Source organism: Trachypithecus francoisi, unplaced genomic scaffold, assembly GCF_009764315.1.
Source record: "Trachypithecus francoisi isolate TF-2019V2 unplaced genomic scaffold, Tfra_2.0 Contig01474, whole genome shotgun sequence".
In the NCBI taxonomy this organism is placed as follows: domain Eukaryota; kingdom Metazoa; phylum Chordata; class Mammalia; order Primates; family Cercopithecidae; genus Trachypithecus; species Trachypithecus francoisi.
In genome coordinates, this window is record NW_022681435.1 from 10,568,351 (window position 1) to 10,589,466 (window position 21,116).

The 21,116-nt window shown below is 37.7% G+C and overlaps 1 pseudogene; it reads right to left on the reverse strand.

The window, feature by feature from the left end:
• Positions 1-20,544: 20,544 nt before the first annotated feature.
• LOC117062630 lies at positions 20,545-20,597 on the reverse strand (annotated as a pseudogene).
• Positions 20,598-21,116: the final 519 nt, after the last annotated feature.

The following is a 21,116-nucleotide window of genomic DNA, read 5'->3' on the forward strand; positions in this document are numbered from 1 at the left end:
ATAAAACATCAGCTATTTATTTTCTGATGACTAGTTTATTATGGTGTATTAGTCAGGGTTCTCTAAAGGGCCAGAACTAATAGGATAGATGTATATATGAAGAGGAGTTTATTAAGGAATATTCACTCACACAATCAGAAGGTGAACTTCCACAATAGGCTGTCTGCAAGCTGAGAAGCAAGGAAGCAAGTCTGAGTCCCAAAACCTCAAAAATACGGAAGCCAATAGTGCAGCGTTCAATCTATTGCTAAAGGCCCAGAGTCCCTGGCAAACCATTGGCGTAAGTCCAAGAGTCCAACAGATGAAGAACTTGAAGTCAAATGTTTGAGGACAGGAAGTACCGGCACGGGAGAAAGATGAAAGCCAGAAGACTCAGCAAGTTTCGTCTTTCCATGTTCTTCTGTCTGCTTTATTCTACCCACGTTGGCAGTTGATTAGATTTTGCCCACCCAGACTGAGCGTGAGTCTGCCTTTCCCAGCCCACTGACTCAAATATTAATCTCTTTTGGCAGCACCCTCACAGACACACCTAGGATCAATACTTTGCATCCTTCAATCCAATCTAGTTGACACTCAGTATTAACTGTGACAAGTCTACCCCTTGTCAACTTGAACCCATACATATCTCCTGGAATCATATATAATATTCAAATAAAGACAATAATAAGGTCATAATTACACCTAACGTAATACAGCTATCCTTCATACAACCAGAAGTGTACTAATCCTTAACTTAAATGCTGTTTCATGAAGTTAACAACACTTAAATGCTGACATGAAGTCAGTCATTCTTATGTCACATGATAAAGGAAAAAGGAAATAAAGTGAAGATATTTTATTAGTACAAGTGTACACATTCATGAACATGTTCTTAATAAGAAGGAAATACTCATCACAATTAGTCCTCATTTCTGCAACTGGTCATGTTGTTGTAAGCTGGTATTGATGATTACCTTATTCTACTTTCTGTAGAAGTACATTATGTGTTTCCTTTGCCTTCAGCAAGCACCTCAGCAGGTTGTAGTTTTTTACCTGGTGGAGTGACCCAAACCTTCATTCCCGAAGAGTCTGGTCCATTTGTAGTCCTGCCTGGATTGGGTTGTTGTAGTTTCCCATTGACCTCCCAATCACAGAGCATGGTAATAGTAAGAGACAATGGATCTCTTGTATTCCATGCATACTCTTCCTTACATCCATGATGGAGTAGTACACAGATTTCATCTTGGTAGTCTGGGTAAATCTCCCCAGCAAATACTGTAACTCTCTTCTAACCTGTTGACTTAAAGGTAGGAGAAGCCAAAAATGGCCAGATGGTAACCTTAACTTCCAGTTTAACGGAATCATCATTGTATCTCCTGGTGGCAGCATTCCCCTCTCTGGAACTAAGACCTCTAAGCCAGCAGAACATAATGTCATGGGAACATGAAGCAAGAATTTTGCTAGTGTGTCACTAGAGGTGATGATGAATGGTGCCACTTCCACTTCTATCACTCGATTCCTGGACCTGGGAATCCTGGTTATGGGAGAAAGAGTACCATATTTTGGATGCTGATTCAGAGTATACAAAGATTTCTGGAGAACTTTGCCCCAGTCCTGCAAAGTGTTGTCACGTAGTTAGCATTAGAATTGTGACTTCAAATGACCATTCCACAGTTCTATCAATCCAGCTGCTTCATGATGATGGGAAACATGGTAAGATCAGTGAATTCCATGAGCATGAACCCATTGCCACACTTCTTTAGCTGTGAAGTAAGTGCCTTGGTCAGAGGAAATGTTGTGTGGAATACCATGACAGATAAGCTATTCTGTGAGTTCATGGGTGGTAGTCTTGGCAGAATCATTGCATACAGAATAGGCAAACCCATATCCAGAGTAAGTGTCCATTCCCGTGAAGACAAACTGCTACCCTTTCCATGATGGAAGAGGTCCAATATAATTGACCTGCCATCAAGTAGCTGGCTGATCACTCTGAGGAATGGTCCCATATCAGAGGCTCAGTGTTAGTCTCTGCTGCTGGCAAATTGGGCCCTCAGCAGTGGCTGTAGCCAAGTTAGACTTGATGAGTGGAGTTAGCCTTGATGAGTTGATGTTGCTGAGCCCATACATAACCTCCATTCTTGCCACCATGACCACTTTATCATTGCCCAATGGGCCAATGACAGGGGTGGCTGGGGAAAAATGGTTAGTGGTGTCCACAGAATGAGTCATCCTCTCCACTTTATTATTAAAATCTTCCTCTGACGAGGTCACACTTTGGTGATCACTCACATGGGATACAAATGTATTCACAGTTTTTGACCTCTCAGAGAGGTCTATCCACATACGTCTTCCCCAAATTTCTTTGCCACCAATTTTCCAATCATGCTTTTTCCATGTCCCTGATCATCCAGCCAAACCATTGGCTACAGCCCATGAATCAGTATATAATTGCACATCTGGCCATTTCTCTTTCCAAGGAAAGTGCATAACCTGGTGCATTGCTCAAAGTTCTGCCCACTGGGAAATTTACCTTTGCTACTGTCCTTTAGGGATGTCCTAGAAAGGGGCTGTGGTGCTGCAGCTGTCCACTTTTAGGTAGTGCCATCGTATCTGGCATCATGTATAAACATCTGTAAACCAGGTTTGGTATCGTGCTGAAACATCAGTAAACCAGGCCCTAGTCTTCTCTTCCTCTGTCAATTAATTATAGAGAACTCCCCATGAGGTCATTGGTGCAGGCTGTGGGAGGGAAGGCAGGAGAGCAGGAGTGGAGGTCATGGGCATTTGATCCACTTTCTCATGTAACTTACTTTTGCCTTCTGGACCATGTATATACCATTTCCATTTGATGATGGAATGCTGTTGTGCATGCTCAACTTAATGGCTAGATGAGTCAGAAAGCACCCAGTTCATGATAGGCAGTTCAGGTTGCATGGTGACTTGATGACCCACAGTTAAATATTCAGTTTCTACCAAAGCCCGGTGATATGGTTTGGCTGTGTCCCCACTGAAATCTCATCTTGAATTGTAGCTCCCATAATCCCTATGTGCCACGGGAGGTACCTGGTGGGAGGTAATTGAATCATGGATATGGGTTTTTCCATGCTGTTCTTGTGATAGTGAATAAGTCTCATGAGATCCAATGGTTTTATAAAGGGTAGTTTCCCTGTGCATGCTCTCTTGTTTGCTACTATGTAAGATGCGCCTTTGTTACTCCTTTGCCTTCCACCATGATTTTGAAGGCCTCAGCCATGTGGAACTGTGAATTCATTAAACCTCTTTTTCTGTGTAAATTACCTAGTCTTGGGTATTTCTTATTGAGGAGTGGAAAAATACTGAATATCAGAGGTCAGAAAAGTCAGGAAACTCCCTTAATGCTAAAACAACAAGGTTATCTGGAAAGTCCCTAGCAGGGCAAGCGGCCGTTTGTGGTTTGGTCAAAGGGCAGGAACCAATGAACAACTGACTAATGTTTAACTTTAAATGTCAGCCAATTGTAAACCTACAACTGTAAAAATCCCCAGTGACTCTGTAACTTGCTGTAACTTGTTTGTGTCTGACTATAAAAGACGGCTGAACACCGAGCTCGAGGTCTCTCCCTAGGATCTGATACCTAGCTGGAGGGAACCGAGTTCGAACTCGAAATAAAGCGATCCCTGCCGCTTGGCTTTGTCTCTGGACTCTGGTGGTTGCTTTCGGGTCATCGCGGGTCTGGGCATTACACTTACAGCAGTGTGAGAATGGACTAATACAGTAAATTGGTACTAGTAGAGTGGGGTACTGCTATTAAGATACCTGAAAATGTGGAAGTGACTTTGGAACTGGGTAACAAGTAGAGGTTAGAACAGTTTGGAAGGCTCAGGAATAGACAGTAAGATGTGGGAAAGTTTGGAACTTCCTTGAGAGTTGTTAAACAGTTTTGACCAAAAAGTCCAGGCTGAGGTGATCTCAGATGGAAATGAGAAACTTATTGGGAACTGGAGCAAAGGTGATTCTTGCTATGCTTTAGCAAAAAGACTGGTGGCATTTTGCCCCTGCCCTAGAGATCTGTGGAACTTTGAACTTGGGAGAGATGATTTAGGGTATCAGGTGAAAGAAATTTCTAAGTAGCAAAGTATTCAAGATGTGACTTGGGTGCTCTTAAAAGCATTCTGTTTTATTCATTCACAAGGATACAATTTGGAATGGCTTAGGTTTGAAAGGGAAGCAGAGCATAAAATATGCAGAAAATATGCAGCCTGATGACACACTAGAAAAGTAAAACCCATTTTCTGAGGAATAATTCAAGCTGGCTACAAAAATTTACATATGTAATGAGGAACCAAATGTTAATCACCAAGACAATGGGGAAATGACTCCAGAGCATGTCAGAGGTCTTCACAGCAGCCCATCCCATCACAAGCCAGGAGGACTAGAAGGGAAAACTGGCTCCATGGGCCAGGCCCAGGGCCTTGCTGCATTGTGCAGTTTAGGACTTGGTGCCCTGAATCCCAGCCATGGCTAAAAGGGGCCAATGTACAGCTCGGCCATAGCTTCAGAGAGTGTAAACCCAAAGCCTTGGTGACTTACACTTGGTGTTGGGCCTGCAGGTATACAGAAGTCAAGAATTCAGATTGGGGAACCACCACCTAGATTTCAGAAAAATGTGTGGAAATGCCTGGGTGTCCAGGCAGAGGTGTGCTGCAGGGGTGGAGTCCTCCTGGATAACCTCTGCTAGGGCAATGTGGAAGGGAAATAAGGGGTGGGAGCCTCCACATGGAGTCCCCACTGGGACACCACCTTGTAGAGCTGTGAGAAGAGGGCCACTGTCCTCCAGACCCCAGAATGGTAGATCCACTGACAGCTTGAACCATGCACCTGGAAAAGCCATGGACACTCAATGCCAACCCATGAAAGCAGCCAGGATGGGGGCTGTACCCTGAAAAGCCACAGGAACAGAGCTGCCCATGACCACAGGAACTAACCTCTTGCATCAGTGTGATCTGGAGTCAAAGGAGATTATTTTGGAGCTTTAAGATTTGACTGCCCAACTGGATTTTGAACTTACATGGGGCTGGTATCCCCTTTGTTTTGGTCAAATTTTCCCACCAGGAATGGATGTATTTACCCAATGTCTGTACCCACATTGTATCTAGGAAGTAACTTACTTGCTTTTTTTTTTTTTTTTTTTTTTTTAGTAGAGACGGGGTTTCACCGTGTTAGCCAGGATGATCTCGATCTCCTGACCTCGTGATCCGCCTGTCTCGACCTCCCAAAGTGCTGGGATTACAGGCTTGAGCCACCGTGCCCGGCCCTTACTTGCTTTTGATTTTACAGGCTCATAGGCAGAAGGGACTTGCCTTGTCTCAGATGAGACTTTGGACTTGGACTTTTGAGTTAATAATGCAATGAGTTAAGGATTTGGGGAACTGTTGGAAAGGCATGATTGGTTTTGAAATATAAGTACATGAAATTTGGGAGAGGTCAGGGGCAGAATGATATGGTTTGACTGTGTCCACACCCAAATCTCACCTTGAATTGTAGCTCCCATAATCCCCATGTGTTGTGGGAAGGACCTGGTGGGAGGTAATTTTCTCATGGGGAAATGTTTTCACATGCTGTTCTCATGATGGAGAATAAGTCTCAAGAGATCTGATAGTTCTATAAAAGGCAGTTCCCCTGCACATGCTCTCTTGCCTGCTGCCATGTAAGATGTATGTTTACTCTTCCTTTGCCTTCTGCCATGACTTTGAGGCCTCCTTAGCCATGTGGAACTGTGTTCACTAAACCTCTTTTTCTTTGTAAATTACCCAGTATTGGGTATTTCTTATAGCAGTATGAGAATGGACTAATACAACCAGTAACAGGCCAAGAGCTGTCTCTCAAAAGGAGAGTAGCTTTCTGTGGAAGATGGCAGGGCCTTGCTCCAAAATCCTAGAGGCCTCTGCTGTGATTCACCTATGGGGGCCTGCCAGAGACTCCAAATAGCATCCATACCTGCCTGTGACACTGCAAACACCATTGGATCTGCTGGATCATATGGCCCAAGTGGCAGAACAGCTTGCACAGCATCCTGAACCTGTTGCATAGCCTTCTCCTCTTCTGGACCCCACTCAATACTGGTAGCCTTTTGGGTCACTTATTAAATTGGCTGGAGTAACACACCCAAATGAGGAATGTGTTGCCTCCAGAATCCAAACTGGCCCAGTAGGAGTTATGCTTCTTTCTTGGTTTTAAGAGGGGCCCAGTGCAGCAACTTATCCTTCACCTTAAAAGGAATATCTTGACAGGCCCCATGCCACTGGACACCCAGAAATTTTACTAACATAGAAGGTCCCTGAATTTTAGTTAAATTTATTTCCCATCACCTGACACACAAATGTCTCACCAATAAGTCCAGTGTGTTTGCTGCTTCTTTCTCATGGATCCAGTCAGCATAATGTTGTCAATGTAGTGGACCAATGTAATATCTTGTGGAAGGGAAAAGCAATCAAGATCTCTGTGAACAGGATTATGATGCAAAGCTGGAGAGTTGATATACCCCCTAGGTAGGGCAGTGAAAGTATATTGCTAGCCTTGCAAGGTGAAGGCAAATTGCTTTTGGTGGGCCTTATGGAATGGAGAAAAAAGAATGGAGAAAACGGCATTTGACAAATCAATGGCTGCATACCAGGTACCAGGAGATGTGTTAGTTTGTTCAAGCAATAAAACCACATCTAGTACAGCAACTGCAATTGGAGTAACTACTTAGTTAAGCTTACCATAATCCACTGTCATTATTAAAGATCCAACTGTCTTCTGCACAGGCCAAATAGGAAAGTTGAACAGGGATGTGATGGGAATCACCACCCCTGCATCTTTCAAGTCCTTGATGGTGGCACTAATATCCGCAGTCTCTCTGGGAATGCAATATTGTTTTGGATTTACTATTTTTCTAGGTAGAGGCAGCTCTAATGGCTTCCATTTGGCCTTTCCCACCATAATAGTCCTCACCTTACCAATCAAGGAGCCAATGTGGGGAATCTGCCTGCTGCTATGTATGTCTATGCCAATTATGTATTCTGGCACTCAGTGCCCTCGGCCTCATTGGGGTCCTCCCACACATCCTGCATTCCAAGTTGCAGGGTCCCATATTTTTTTCCAATTAATACCCTCAATTTAACAGTAGACAGCTGGTGAGGCTGAGCACGTACTTTTGTTGCAGGTCAGCCACTAGCATGATAAGAGCTTGTGTCTGATTTTCCACAATTTCAGCCCTTTGTCTACAGGAGATCAGATTCTCACCTAGGGCAATCTTTTAGAAGATTTGAAGCTCAGTGTGTGCTCTGGAGCTGGGAGTTAGAAACTCCGAGCTCATCATTTTCTTTCATCATTTTGTTCAGCAAACATAGAAGCAACAAACCAATTTCATTATGTTCCATGGTTCTCCACGTATGGTCAAAGATGACATCTATAGAGTCACTAAACTCCTTGCCTCTCATGAGTGGTGAATCAGGAATATCAAATGTACTTATTTTGTATAGCTCTCTCAATAATTCATGCAAAGGGCTATCAATGGTCTCCATACTATTAGAAGTAGAGTCCTTATCATTTTGGGGTCTAATAATATTAAGCAGTCAACTCTTGAAACTCTCAGACCAACTAAAGAATTCCATCCTTAAAATTCTGTTCCTCTCAAACCACTTCTGGTACCAAAATCTGTTCTGGTCAGGATTCTCTAGAGGGACAGAACAAATAGGATAGATGTATGATTAAAAGGGAGTTTATTAAGGACTATTGACTCACACGATCACAAGTTGAAGTCCCACAAGAGGCTATCTGCAAGCTGTGGAACCAGGAAGCCAGTCTGAGTCTCCAAACCTCAAAAGTAGGGAAGCCAACAGTGCAGCTTTCAGTCTGTGGCCAAAGGCCCGACCCTGGCAAACCCCTGGTGTAAGTTCAAGAGTCCAAAAGCTGAAGATTTTGGGGTCCAATGTTCAAGAGCAGGAAGTACCCAGCATGGGAGAAAGATGAAGGCCAGAAGACTCAGAACGTCCTCTTATTCCACCTTCTTCTGCTCATTTTATTCTAGCTGCACTGGCAGTTGATTAGATTGTGCCCACCCACATTGAGAGTGGGTCTGCCTCTTCCAGTTTACTGACTCAAATCTTAATCTCCTTTGGCAACACCCTCACAGACGCACCCAGGAACAGTACTTTGCATCCTTCAATCCAATCAAATTGACATTTAATATTAACCATCACATATAGATAGCAAAATTTTCTAGGCAGTGAAGATATGATATGCAGAAAAATGCTCCCCAAACATGTCTCTGCCATAATCTTTTGTGAATATTTGATATTCACAAAATATCAAATATTCTTGTGAATATCAAATATCAAACCTTTGATAAAGGTTTGTGAATATCAAATATCAAACCTTTGATAAAGCAAAACATCAGCCCAATTACATTTAAAGGAGTTTAACAGGACAGTTAACGATTCACGAATTGGGCAACCACAGAATCACAGCAGATTCACAGAGACACCAACACAGTTATGTGGTAGAAGAAGATTTATGGACAAAAATAGGGACATGACAAACAGAAATTGGAAGTTAGGTACAGAATGGTTGGATTGGTTAGAGCTCTGCGTATGCCTTATTTGAACACAGTTTGAACACTCAGTAATATACGAATGGTTGAAGTATCGCTGCTGGGATTGGCCAAGATTCAGCTACTATTACAGACATATACTCCTAAGTTAGGTTTTCAATCTTATCTGTTAAGCTAGATTACAGTTTATCCACAAGGACTCAAATATAGAAGCACAGTCAGGCCATATTTAGTTTGCCTTAACACCTTACATGGCAAAAGGGACTTTGCAGACAGAATTAAGGTTAAGGACCTTGAGATGGGGATATTATCTTGGATAAGTCTGATAGGCCGAATCTAATCATATGAGTCTATAAAAGTGGAGAAACGTTCATGTCTGTAGAGAGCCAGAAATACCGTAGCATGAGAGAGAGAGAGTTTCCATGTTACTGACTTTAAAGGTGGAGGAAAGTATCATGAGCCAAGAAATGTGGGAATTGTGTAGAAGTTGGAAGAGGCAAAGAAACAGATTTAACTTGATAGTCTAGGAAAGAGTACTGTCAACATCTTGATCTTAGCCCACTGAGACCTGTTTTGAACTTCTGACCCATATAACTCTAAAATAATAAATTTGTGGTTTTTGTTTAAGCCACTAACCTTCTGCCAATTTATCATGGCACAATAGAAAACACATACAATAATTTAACGTTATAATTATTTGAAGATTTTTGTGCAACTTTGTCTAAAAATTCTATCATTACATGAATTTATCTTCTTATTTATAATAGTCTTAAATACAGCAAGTGACATATACATTTAAAGATTCAAACCCCTGATAATGTTATTAATTTTTGATCATCCTTTATTTAACACAGATCTGAATGCTATTCTACTTTCTATGTAAAAAATTTTCTAAGTCCTTGGTAAGTACAAATAGTTGATTTTTATACAAGATTTTAAAAGATACATGATAAAGCAAAGATTTTGGTAAAATCTATTATTGTAAAGAATACTGTATAAAAGCAGACTGGAACATACTTGATTACTAGACAAGGCATGCTGCCTACATCTGTTCATTAAACACAGAACCCTGAGAGTAATAGTATAATAAAAATGTGAGAAGACATTACTTTGTAATGTTAAATGCATTAAAAAGAGAAAACATGACTTCCTTCCTTTTATGCCTACATAATATTCTACTATGTATGAATACTAAGTTTTCTTTATCCAGTCCACTGTTGATGGGTGCCCGGGTCGATTCCATGTCTTTTCTATTGTGAATAGTTCTGTGGTGAACGTACTGTGCATGCATCTTTTTGGTGGAATGATACTATTTTCCTTTGGAAACAGATGAAGCTGAGAACTCTAAAGTCCCAATTCACCTGATTCTCTGTCAACAGGAGTGCCAGTTCATGTACACTCATCTGAAGAAATTAGTCTTCTATATATGCACACTGCTTATATGAAATGCACACACTGCTTTGTTGAAGGGCATTGCATTGAGTAATAATTAAAATGACCACTGGGTTGTATTGCTGTTTTATCACATGTCCTTTTCTAACAGGGTGTTTATTTTTACTGCAGTTGCTACTTTTGTTTCCACAACCCTTGGTGTCACTTTTCTCTCCTACAGCACTTCTAATATTGCTGATATAAATCATTTTCTCCTCTCCTTTCCCCTCTGAAGATGATGGTGATAGTGATTAATATGGTGATAATGTTGATAATGATGATGATAATGGCGAAGTTTAAAGAAGAGGCTTTTAATTATTTTATTTTATATTTTTATCATTTTAACTTTAAAACTGATTAGTGTGATTTCTGACCTGAACATCTGACTATAGATTACATATAATTATGTGATTTTAACATTTATTTTTCGAAGAAGATTATTATAATTTTGTAGTTTTTGATTAAGTCCGTAAGTTATTTCCTAATAAGTATCTTCATGTTCTGGGAAGATATTTAAGTCATAAAGCAACGACCTGTAATTGACAATTACATTACTTTTTTCAAAGAAAGTATAATAAATATATAGTATTCAAGATATTTAAAAACATCAATCTGAATTTTAATCAGAGTTACCCAAATCTAAACCTATTTAAACACAGATGAGTCAACCTGCCAGTGAATCCTGGGGGCCCAGGGCAACGACAGGATTTGTGCTTGGATTGTTCTTTCAGTAGATTTGATCAAATGGTATTAATGTGATTTGAACTCTAAAATTCCAGCCAGAGCCTGGAAAATCTTTTATTTAATTCCCCTGCTACCTGAAAGCACTGAGTTTAACACGCCTCCAGTTCTAATCCATTAACGTTAACAACCTTCAGAGCCATTAGCGATAACAACTTCCTCCGTCACAGTTTCTCATAGTAACCCCCTGTGAAGAATTTATACAAAAAGTAGATCAAGAGAGAATAAACAAATTCACATCTTTTAACACACTGATGCTAGCCATGGGGACAAAGTGCATGGTCAAGGCTTCTGTGTACACACATCAAGCTAAGAATTCAGCAGACTCCATTGCCGCCGTTCCCATGTTCTTATTTACTTCAGGATGCAAATTCATGTCCTACAGGGCAAGCTAGGTTTATAATGCCACCTTTCTCCCTTCTGGAGTTTACAAACAACTGTCAGATGGACAGAGAGCCAGTGGTGAGGGAGGCTGCAGAGTTGCAGTCATTTGCTGTAAACTCAATTCTTCTTCCTTTCTGCCTGCTTTGAGATTCCGCAAGAACCAAGTATTTTGAAGATTGCCCCTTCAAATCATGAAAACTTTTAAATGCCTCCTCTCGTCTCACCTAGACATTTGGTTTTGATTTTGCATTTGCAAACTAGGGGTGGATTTAGTATCCCATTCTGGCAGTGGTTTTAGACCTGCCGCTGGGCCTACATTGCATTTCCTCTTCTCTCTTTTGTTGGCCTTTTTTCAGAACATTGCCTGGCAGCAAGGTGGGACTGGGGTTTGGGCAGCAGAGACAAAGGCTGGGATTAAGTGATTTTTCTTTTTTACTTACTGTTATTTAAACTCTGGATATTCTCAGTCTTAAATCACATTGAGGGCCTTGCATTTGTGTGGATTTTTTTTCTTTATTTTTCTCTATTGTTTTTCAGCTACCTGGAAATTTCCAGTTTTTTAACTCATAAAAACAAAAGTCATAATTGGAAAGTTCTTTAAGGGGTCTTGTGGTCTCGTCTCCTCCCTTTGGGTGGTTTATGAAGTGCCACCTCATTCAAGTGCTGTGGTGTGTGAACTCGATGAAAAAGGATTCTGTTAGAAGTAAGGCCTGTGTAGAATCCTAACACATTGTAAAACATTCCATGGTACCTCGAACCTCATTACATTGTTTCATCTTGCAAGTTTCAATAATTTCAGGATGACATTCCGAAATTTGGGCGAATATAACAAATAGCATGCTATGGTTAAAAGTTAATTGCTAATGAAAATGCAAGAATTAATTTTATTTTTGTTATATTACAGGGAAGAAAAAAGGATTTTATTCATTGGTAGAACTGCAAAGATGTAATAATTTTAATAAATAATTTTTTTTTCTGAATTCTTTATTTCTGAACTAGCTGAACAGATTGTTATTTGAGTTGCCCTTAACGTAGAGGATAACTAACTTGTCGTAAATACTAACTGAGTGGAGTTAAAAGTCAAAATTTCAAGGTTCTTGTTCATATTCAACTACATATTTCCAATGTTTTGTTAGATTATTTTAACGTTATTCATGGTTATCAATATCAATGATTTATAACTTCAACTTCTTTGTATAACAACAAACATTATTGTTACCATAAAGGAATCCTGATTCAGACCCCAAGAATGAGTTCTTGGATCTTACACAAGAAAAAATTCAGGTTGAGTCCACAAAGTAAAGTGAAAGCAAGTTTATTCAAAAAGTAGAGTAATAGAAGAATGGCTACCACATAGACAAAGCAGCAGTTTGAGCTGCTTGTCTGAGTATACTTACAATTATCTCTTGATTATATGCTAAACAAAGGGTAGATTATTCAACAGTTTCCCAGGAAAGGGGCAGGGATTTTCCCCAAGTGAGGGTTCTTCCTCTTTTTAAAATGTGTAGGGTAACTTCCTGATGTTGCCATGGCTTTTGTAAACTGTCCTTGGGCCGGTGGGAGTGTCTTTAAGCATGCTAATGTATTATAATTAACATATGATAAACAGTGAAGATGACCAGGTGTCACTTTCATCACCATCTTGGTTTTGGTGGCCTTTGGCTGGCCTCTTTACCACATCCAGTTTTGTTAGCAGGGTCTTTGTGACCTGTATTTTGTGTTGATCTCCAGTCTCATCCTGTGACTAAGAATGCCTAACCTCCTGGGAATGCAGCCTCAGCCTCTTTTTATCTAACCCCTATTCAAGATGGAGTCACTCTGGTTTGAATGCATCTGACACTATGACCTCATTTTGTTGTTGTTGCTGTTGTTGTTATAGTTCGGGTAAGTGGATTGCATGCACTTTGTGCTTCACTGTGGGTAGTTTTGATCCTTCACTCATTTGATGGTATGGCTGATATGCACTTTGGCACTATTAATTTTCAAATTATGTGTACTGCACCATGAGGATGATAAAAGCCTAAAGAACTCACAGCCATACTGCACATGCCTTTAGAGCCATCGGCATGCCATGTTAATGTCTATACAGTCTGCCAAGCATCCTCATGCTAGCAAAGATCTTAATATTCTTATGGCTGATGATTTAACATGAGATAGAATAAAAAGGATCACAGGCTCTAACTTTAATTTCATTATTAAGACACCCGGATCTTCACCACTTTAGAGATTTTTTTGTTCCTAGCATCACCAGCTTTGTCTTTTCAAATAAAAGCTTCTCCCATTTATGTTCTCTCTATGACTTCTCCTCTGACTCTCTTCTTTTAACCCCCTGGAGAAAGTTCTCAATGAATCCATACTTCTTTTTCAACTTATACCAATATTTAACGAAGCACATTTCTTTTTAGCCCTTTAGACTAAAAATGGAAATATATTAGTTACTGGCCTATGGAGCAATACATTATTATTTAGGGAGTTTTGATGTGAGAAGGGTATGAAAACTCAACATTTCAAGTTTATCTTGTGAGCTAGATTCTATCATCTATTTCCTTGATTGCTGCTGTTTTATAGGCTAACTCATCACTGTGGCCCCTTTGTAGTCTCAGATTCGTATTTTCTGTTTTCTTTTTTCTGACTTTATGCCTGTTGCTTTGCTAGCTTGATTCTTGTTATAGGTTTTGCCAGAATCCATATCTTTGCTTTGAGATAAAGGTTTAGCTAAGAGTTTGGTGTGATCAAGAAAACCCCATTATCTCTGCATTAGTTCATTCATTTATTACGACAACTTCATTAATTGAACATGGTGTGATAACTACTTTGGTAGAAACTAAAGGTCCAGTCCTGATGCTTGCTATAAAGAAACTCAGTGGAGTAGAAAAAATATTAGAATATAATATGGGAAGTGATACGATTGAAGTGCAGGGTGTCTTGAGAATGCAGACAAGGCACAGTACAAGGGAAATACTAAATTTATCTAGGAGTGGAGTCAAGAGAGCAGTCAGAAAACTGTGCAAAAGAGGTGGCTTCTGATCTGAGTCATGAAAAATTAGCAGCAGTTCAATAGTGAAGTCCTTTCACCCTGTCTACTAACTCTTTACTTTCAACAAATATCTCCAATGTTACGACATCATTTTTTCTCCTTTATGTTTTTCTCCTGTTACCACCCTATTTCACTTTTTCTCATCAGGCTCACCTTCTTGGAAAAGTCATTCAGATTTTCTCTATTTTCTTAAAAACCAGACACTCATCAATCATAGCTATCCAGATGCTGCTCCAGCCACTACACAAACACTTGTCAGTCTTCAGAGATGACATCCTAATTGCCAAATTCAATAGCAGCTTTTCTCAATTATCTTATTTGACCCGTGTGTATTGTTTGGCACAGGTTACCACTTCCTTCCTGAAACTCAGCCATTGGTTCACTTTATGCTATCACTTTTTCCTGATTTTCCCCATTTCTGGATGCACATTTAAAATCTTCCTTACGCAATTTCTCTTTCTCCTCATCCTTTGTAAACAGTGATAGAGAACATACAGCTCTATGGTTCTCTTTGATTAATACATTACATTATTTAATAATAGCTAAGTATAAGATTCCTGATCTATAGAACTGATGACTGGACTTGTATTTCTCTGGTCTAGATAGCCAGACTGCAGAGGCATCATTATTCTGACGCCAGTTGATCTGTGTGTAGTGTTTGTAAGGGGCCTACTTTATGTAAGATTCTAAGGGTAAGAAATGTATATTTAGGTAGTTAACAAATCATATGTCAATAACAACTTAGGATTATTTCCTTATCTTCTCCTTCCATTAGTATTCTTGAATGCCTTATTAGTTTTGCAAATATAATTTTATTTTGATTTATATTTCTGCTTGTTTGTATGAAATCCATTTGCTTTATTGTTGTTTTTTATTTACAATGTATCTCAGAGCAACTGTGAGCTCAATGCCTCTCCAGTCTTCAATCATGCATTTATTCACTCCTTTCATGTCATTAAGGATGATGTTCAATGGGAATAGGATGATGATCCATCCTAAGAGCACCTCATTAGACACTCCTCCCCAACTGTAGAGTGAGCTATTTATCCAGTCCCTGTGACCAGCCTTCTCTTACCTCTGTTTCGGCAATAGCTACTTTAACTAGGCTGCCATCGTTGCTCGATTTCCCAAATTTCCTTTCTTCATTTTTCTCTTTAAAAAATGAGAGCTGTATCTAACCCATTATCGACGGCTCATTGATTTTTATGTTCCTCCTTATTTGTTACCAGGCTTGTATTTTCTCTGCCCTCTTTTCTTCTCTTTCAACATTTAAAAGCTCTACTCGGTGATATTACTAATATGTCTCTGTGTTGCTCTTCGCCAGTGTTCCTTACTGAAATTTCCTATCTTGGATTCTGTTTTCCATTTTTAACTGACTCTGTTCTTATATCTTATATAATAAGTTAAACTGCTGGAAGGTAAAATAGAAAAACAAAAGCATGTTGTACGTGCTTTTGAATTGAGCATTTTATAAATTATGTTTTTTGATCATCACAAACGTCTTTCACACAATTTTCTCCAATATTGTTCAGCAATTGGAAACTTTTTTTTTTTTTTTAAGAAATATTGGTGAACGACTGTGATGTAGAAGAGATTGGAAAAACTAAGAAGAATCTGCAGCTGTAGGAAACACAGTTTAAGAACTTTGCCTTTGATTATCATCTTGCTGGTAGAACAAGTATAGTAGCTGTTGCTAATGATGTACCTGGGTGCTGGAGAAAACATGCTCCAGAAATCAACTTCATTTGCCAAGTTTCAGGACTGACAAGATAAAGTTGCTTTTTTATAGTTATTCATTAAAATTTTTATTTTATTTTAAGTGGAATCTTATACAACATTCATTCTATGTATTTAAATATTATCATTACAAATATATTTTACTTTTCATGTACTTGGGGATTTTTTTAAAGGGAACGACTATACATTAAATAAAACAGTAAGTACAGAAAATTCCAGGGACAGATTGGTAGAAATATCTGAATTATCCAATATATGAGTTGCATGTCTCTTAACTTTCTGGAGAAAAACACATAGAATTAAGCATTTCTTATAATATAGAGATATAAAGAAAGGAATTAAATCTTATAGCTCTATAAAGATAACATTCAGATATTTTACCTTTCTATTATTAACAACATTGTTATATTTTATTTGTACCTACTAAATCAGTGACACCTTTTCTATTCCTCTTCTTGCCTATATTCCTGAATAGTACGTAGCCTTTATATATCATATTTTATAAATCTTATATGCTTTTACTTTATTAAAAAATTTAAAATAATTGTGCAGTACTGTTAATAATTGACATTTTTTTCCTTTGAGTATTCTCTTTCTCAATATTTTTTGCTTCCATTTATTTTGTTACTTCTCAAAGTTCCTAAAAGGAAATGTGAGTGTACCTGTGGAAATCTGGGAAATTAAGTTATTCAGTCTTAATACAATAACCCACACACACTTAATTTCTGTGACCTCCAATTTTGACTTTTGACTTTTTTTTTTTTTTCATTTTGAGAATCGGTATCTTCTGGAACTACCTTTCAACTTTGTCCTTCTGTACCTGGCTTATCTAACTTAACTTGCCTTCCAGGTTTATTCATGTTGTAACAAATAGAAATATTTCCTTTTTATGATTACATAGCATTTTATTGTATGTATCTGCCATGTTTTCTTTATCCCTGTGTGGACATTTAGATTGCTTTCATATCTTGGTTATTGTGAATAATGCTGCAATGAACTTGAATGTGCAGATATCTCTTTAAGATACTGATTTCATTTCCTTTAGATATATACCCTGTAGTGGAACTGCTAGATCATATGGTAGTTCTATTTTTAATTTTTGATGGAACCTCCATACTGTTTCCATAACGGCTGCACTAATGTACATTAACAACAACACTTTTATCTCCATGCTTGCCAACGTATATCTTTTGTCTTTTTTGATAGAAGCGACTTTAACAGGTGTAAGATAATCTATTGTGGGTTTTTTAAAATAGTTTTTTTTGATAGTTTTACATATTTGGGGGATACATGTGATATTGATACATGCATATAATATAATGATTAAACCAGTGCAATTGGGAGATTCACCTTTTATATGTAGGGAACATTCCAATTCCTCTCTTCCAGAAATTTTGCACTATACAACAAATTATTGTTAAAGTTACCGTACTGTACCTTTCTCTGTCTAACTGTATTTGTGTATGCACTAACTAGCCTTTCTTCTACCCTTGGCCACTACCCTTCCCAGCCTCTGGAACTACCCTCTAACTCCATGGGATCCACCTTTTTAGTGCTCACTTATGGTTGAGAACAGGCGGTATTTCTCTTTCTGTGCCTGGCTTATTTCATTTAACATGACTTCCAGTCCCATCCATATTGCTGCAGATGGCAGGATTTCAATTTTTTTTATGGCTGCAGATATCTACCACATTTTCTTTATCTGTTCACCCATTGATGGATACTTAGGTAGATACTGTATCTTGGCTATTGTGAATATAGCTGAAATAAACAGAAATACAGATATCTCTGAGATATACTGATTTCCTTTCTTTTGGAGATCTATCTATCTATCTATCTATCTATCTCGAGAGAGAGGGAGAGAGAGAGCTCAGTGAAATTGCTGAATCATGAACTAGTTTTATTTTTAGTGTTTTGAGTACCATCCGTACTGTTTTCCTTGGTGGCTGTACTAATTTACATTGCCATGAACAGTGTATGAGCACTCCCCTTTCTCTACACCCTTGCCAGCATGTTTATTTCCGTCTTTTAGGTAAAAGCCATTTTAACTGGGGTGAAAGGATAACTCATTGTAGTTTTGATTTACATTTTCCTGGTGATTAGCAATGCTGAGGTTTATTTTTTTCATTAAAAAAGCCATTTATATGCCTTCTTTTGAGAAATGTCTATTCAGACATTGTGTTCATTTTCATTTTTAACTTTCATTTTAATTTCGAGGGTGCAAGTGCAGGATGTGCAGATTTATTACATAGGTAAACGTGCGTCATGGGGGTTTGTTGTACAGATTATTTCATCACCCAGGTATTTTGTTCATCTTTAAATTCAATTATTTGTGGGTGTTTTCTTCTTTTTGCTATTGAGTCGTTTGAGTACTTTATGTATTCTGATTATTCAACCCTTTTGGGATGGATCGTTTACAAAAGTTTTTCCCGATTCCATTGGTTGTCACTTCACTTTGTTAATAATTTTCTCAGCTGTCTAGAAGCTTTGTAGCTTGATTTAATCCCATGTGTCTGATTTTGCTTTGGTTGTCTGTGTTTTTCAGTCGAACCCAAATAATCTTTGCCAGACCAATGACCTGAGTGTTTTCTTGATATTTTCTTTTAGTAGTTTCATTGTTTCACATCACACATTAGAGTCTTTAATTCATCATAATTTGATTTTTGTATATGATTATCCAATATTCTCAGCACCTTTTATTTAAAAAACTGTCCTTTCCCCAGTGTATATTCTAGGCACTATTCTCAAAAATGAATTGACTGTAAATGTGTGAGTTTCTGTTTAGGTTCTCTATTCTGCTCCACGAATCCACGTGTCTGTTCTTACGCCATTAATATGCTATTTGGATTGCTCTGGCTTTTCAGCATATTTTGAAGTCAAGTAGTGTGATGCCTCTAGCTTTCTTCTTTTTGTTCAAGATTGCTTTGGGTATTTGGAGTGTTTTTGGTTCTGTATGAAGTCTAGGATTTTTTGTTCTATTTCTGTGAAGAATGTCATTGGCATTTTGATAGAGATTGCATTGAATCTGTAGATAACTTTGGGTAGTTTAAGCATTTCAACAATATTAATTCTTCCAATCATGAGCTGGGATATATTTCCATTTGTTTATGTTCTCTTCAATTTCTTTCTTCACTGTTTTATAGTTTTCCTTGTAAAGATTTTTTACTTCTTTGGTTAAATTTACTCATAGGCATCATTTTTGTAGCTATTGTGTTGTGATTGCTTTCCTAATTTCTTTTCTAGATTGTTCACTGTTGGTGTATATAAGTGCTACTGAATTTTATATGCTCATTTTGCAGCCTGTAACTTTGCTGAAGTTGTCTATAAGTTATAATAGTATTTTAGTGAAGTCTTTAGGTTTTTCTAAATGTATCATGTCATATGTGAAAAAAATAACAACTTATTTTCCAATTTGGATGCCCTTTATTTATTTCTGTTGCCTAAATGCTCTGGTTAGAACTTCTAGCACTGTACTGAAAAGTGATAAAAATGAAGATGATTTTCTTGTTATGGATCTTAGAGGAAAGGCTTTAATTTTTCACTGTTTAGCATGGTGTTGGCAGTGTGCTTGTCATATATGGTGTTTTTTGTTTTGAGGTATGTTTCATCCTCATTTTGTTGAGAATTTTTATCACAAAGGAACGTTGAATTTTGTCAAATACTTTTTCAGCACCTACTGAGATGATTACGTGATTTTTGTCCTTCATTCTGTGAATGTGATGTACCACATATATTGATTTGCCTATGTTGAAATATCCTTGCATCCCTGGCATGAATCCCACTTGATCATGATAAATGATCTTTTTATCGTGTTTTTCTATTCAGTTTGGTACTATTTTGTTAAAGATATTTACATCTATGTTTATCAGGGATATTAGCCTGTAGTTTTCTCTTTTTGTTGTGTCCTTGCGTATTGTTGGCATCAGGGAAATTCTGGCCTCGTAGAATGAGTTTGGAAGAATTTCTTCCCTTTCAAATTTTGTAACAATTTAAGTAGAATTGTATTAGTTATTCTTTCAATGCCTGACAGAATTTAGCAGTGAAGCCATCTGGTTTTACTTTGATGGGTATTACTGCTTTGATCTCATTACTTATTATTAGTCTGTTCGGGTTTTCTATTTCTTCATAGTTCAATCTTGGTAGGTTCTTTGTGTCCAGTAATTTATCCCATGCTAGGTTTTTCCATTTTGGGGTGTATATTTGTTCATAATAGTTTATAATTTTTTTTTTTTGCATTTCTGTTGTATCAGTTGTCATATCTTTTTTTGTTATTTCTTATTAAATTTATTTGGACCTTTTTCTTGGTTATTGCAGGTAAGTTTACCAATATTGTCTATCTTTTCAGAAAAAATCTTTTGTTTCATTGATCTTCTGTATTTTTCTTATTCCCCACTTTATTTATTATCTGAAATTTGTTATTTCTTTGTTTTTACTAATTCTGGGGTGGATTTGTTCTTCTTGCTCTGCTGATTCTCTCAGGTGCATCACAAGATTTTTCATTTGAAATCTTTCTACTTTGTTGATGTAGTTGTTTATAGCTGTAAACCTTCCTCTTACTACTGATTTTACCATATGCCATATATTCTGGTACACTGTATTTCCATTTTCATTTGTTTTAAAGTATTTTTATTTTCAAAATTATTCATTTATTTTTTATATTGGAGGGTTTCTCAGCAGAAAATTTGCTAGACAGATTCTAAAAGAGCTGTAACACTTAATAATATATTTTTACATTTCCACCTTAATTTCTTCATTGACCCATTAATTGTTCAGGAACTTGTTGTTTAATTTCCATGTGTCTGTATAGTTTCAAGTTCTTCTTATTTTTATTATCTAGTTTTATACCATTGCACTCATAAAAGATACTTCATATGATTTTGACCCTTTTGAATTTGTTGAAACTTATTTTGTGACCTAACCTATAGTCTCTCCTTGAAAATGTTCCATGAAGTTGGTGAAAAAAAAATGTGTATTCTGTAGCAGTTGGATACATTGTCTGTAAATGTCAATTAGGTCTATTTGGTATAGACTCTAGTTCGTTTCCAACGCTTACTTGTTGACTTTTGTCTGGATGATCTGTCTATTACCGGAAGTGGGTGGTGACATTTTCTACTATTATTGTATTGTAATGTATTTCTCCCTTTAGATATATTAAAATTTCCTTTATATATTTGAGTCCTCCAGTGATGGGAGCATCTACATGTACAGTTTTTATATCCTCTTGCTGAACTGACT